Source organism: Pteropus alecto, unplaced genomic scaffold (genome assembly GCF_000325575.1).
Source record: "Pteropus alecto unplaced genomic scaffold, ASM32557v1 scaffold35, whole genome shotgun sequence".
Lineage (NCBI taxonomy): Eukaryota > Metazoa > Chordata > Mammalia > Chiroptera > Pteropodidae > Pteropus > Pteropus alecto.
This window is the reverse complement of record NW_006437828.1, coordinates 11,603,625-11,606,351: the sequence shown is the minus strand read 5'-3', so window position 1 is coordinate 11,606,351 and position 2,727 is coordinate 11,603,625. Positions and strand designations below refer to the sequence as shown.

Genomic DNA, 2,727 nt, shown 5'->3' with positions numbered 1-2,727 from the left:
GGCATGAGAATTTCCCCCGAGTACCCATAACTCCCTGAAAGCTCCTCTGACTCTGGCCTGCCGGTCTCACCGGCACTTGGCAGAGGTTTGGCGCATTCGGCAGCACTGTGCCGTTAACGTCCGTAGGGACCTGCAGCCCCTATGTGGCAGGAAGCGACACCTGAAAGAGGGGATCTGGACGCTCAGACGACTTTGTTAGAGGAAGGAGAGTCTATTAGGCGGGCGGAATGTGTGTGGCCCTAGACAGAACAAAAGCACGGGCTCGCCCGCTTAGCTCGCTTACGGCTTATACACCCCGGCAGTGTCCTGCGTAGGACGCGTGATTCTACGTGCACCTGTGCACCTCCTGACTCGGGATGGGAGGGGAGTTTCAGGCGGGGGCTGCGAGGGGGGAGGAACTTCTGGACCACGAGTCCCATCTATTTACAGATCGTTTCTCCTGTAGGTGTGACAAGTTTCCAGAAGGCCATTCAGAGATCTACAGGGCTAATCTGCAGCCTGCTGCATCCGTCATTTCTGCAGCCCTTCCCTTTGCATGTAACAGCGGATGCACCGGATGCTGCGCCAGCGGATGCACCGGATGCTGCGCCGGCGGATGCACCTGACGCCCCGACAGCGGACGCATACCATGACATGTCTCCGGCGTGACTCTGATGAAACTGGACTCTGGGTGATGACGACGTTGTCAGAGCGGGTTCACCAGTTGTCACGAATGTTCCATCTGGAGCGGGTATTGACAAAGCGAAGGCTGTGTGTGTTGGGGGAAGCTGGGGGGGGGCGGTATATGGGAAACCTGTACAGGTATGCCTCTCAATTTTGCTCTGAACCTCTAAAGAATAACATCTTTAAAAGATATCATATAGATGCAGGTGATATAAGGTCAACTTCAGTCATATTTTTTCTGAGCTCCAATTTCCAGGTCAGTCTTTTATTCTTATTGGCAAAGTCTTGAGTGTCCAGGGACAAGGCCCCGCATGCACGTGCCCTCCCACCCCATTCTGTCATGTCCCTGTGTCAGGTGCAGAGGCGCTCCGTGAGCCCCCCCTGCCCCAGCATCCGGCGTGACAAGGTAAACTGAGGAAGGTGGTAAGAGGCGTGGAAGGAGGTGGTTTGATTGCGGGGCTCAAGTGCATTTCGTGCTGTGAGACCATAACGTTCAGCACGTCGGATAACAGACGGGAGCATCGTCAGGCTTCCAAACCATGAGCTTCTTTCTCACCTCAAGCCGCGTAAAAACAACCCGCCTAAGAACCGCTGTACTGAGTCTCCGCTATGCACTGGGCCGTGCGCGTGCTGCTTCGCCCCATTCCATGAGTCCTGGGGAATGTTATCACCATTTCACAGATGAGGCACCCGAGTCACAGACAGTTCCATATCACTGAAGAAAGCAGTGGCAACACCTTATAATTGTACTATGTCACACTTCTCTCTCTCTGTTTTTTGTTGGTTTTACCCATAATATATTTAATCACTCATACCTGTGCCTGCCAAAATGAAGAGACCTGAGAGCGACACCTGTCTTTCTCTTATAGCTCAGAACAGTAGTATTTCTGTTATAAACATTATAAAGTCTTCATCATAAAATGCTGTCTCTTGAATATTTCAGGTGACATAGCAGGTGATGATGCAGTTTGTGCAGAGATTTATATTTCCATTATAGAAACAACAAAAAAATTGAAATAATCTTTGCCAATTTATATTTTTATTAGGAAAAGGAGCCAGTCTTTTAAAGCGCGACGATCTTTGTGCGTTTCCTGCTGTGGAGATCGCTGTCATATTTAGATCGTCTCGCTCTGGTTTTCCCAGGTTGCCACCTCGACTGATGGGTCGACCAGACATCTCTTCTTGGGTCGACCAGACATCTCTTCTTGGCAACCTTCACACTTTTTAGTGCCACAGTCGAGGAGATTCGGGTAACAGGATAGAACAGGGAAGAACTGTGCAGTCTCGAGTCTTGGCTTCTCTGACAGATGCTGTCCTGGCCCCTGGAGGTTCCTTCCCACGTCTGTTGGCTTTTCTTCCTTCTTTCGAGCCATGGATATGAACAGTGCCCGATATTCCGTTGTTTTTATTCCTTCCATCTATAACTTGTCATTCTGTTACTCTGGCTTCAATTAACATTGCCCAGTTCAGTCTAGTCTCACCTTCTCTGTTAATCCGACACTGTCGGCCATTCGATTCACTTAGATGACGGCGGAAGTTGAAAGACACACTCATTGCCGCCTCTCCAATAAAACCTGTGTCTGACCAGAATAGTTTTGAAAATGCTACTACTGTTCATAGATACTTAAGGAATTATGGAATGTTCTCTGTGTTCTCCTTTATTTATCTCCCATATTTAGTCACCTCACTCTCCAGCGGGTCTACCATGTACATGGCAGAATATAAATGTGTTGCTTATTTTAACAGAAACAAAATGTTTGCTATCTCTTCCTTTCCATTATTCTTTTCAGACATGACCTTGTTGCCTACATGAATTGGGAGGTTATTCCTTCCCCGCTTTTAAGAAAATATGAATCAGTTCTTCATTATTTATAATTGTCTAAGTTTTAGGGGCCATAAATTGAATGACCACATATTCTAGTTTGATCAGGACAGTCCCATTTACGCTTTATATATATCGTAATCATTAATAGTGCTCTTTCATTTTAAAAAGTGTCCTATCTGGGTCACCCTACCCATAAATATCTTTTTGAAAAGGAGAAAGGGGCAGAATATACCCAATCT

The 2,727-nt window shown here is 47.5% G+C and overlaps 1 long non-coding RNA gene across 1 annotated transcript; it reads left to right on the top strand.

Annotated features, from left to right (window-relative positions):
• The first annotated feature begins 52 nt into the window (after positions 1–52).
• LOC112482178 lies at positions 53–2,392 on the top strand. Its single transcript, XR_003047229.1, has 2 exons — positions 53–229; positions 446–2,392. It is a non-coding gene; the product is annotated as an uncharacterized LOC112482178 (long non-coding RNA).
• Positions 2,393–2,727: the final 335 nt, after the last annotated feature.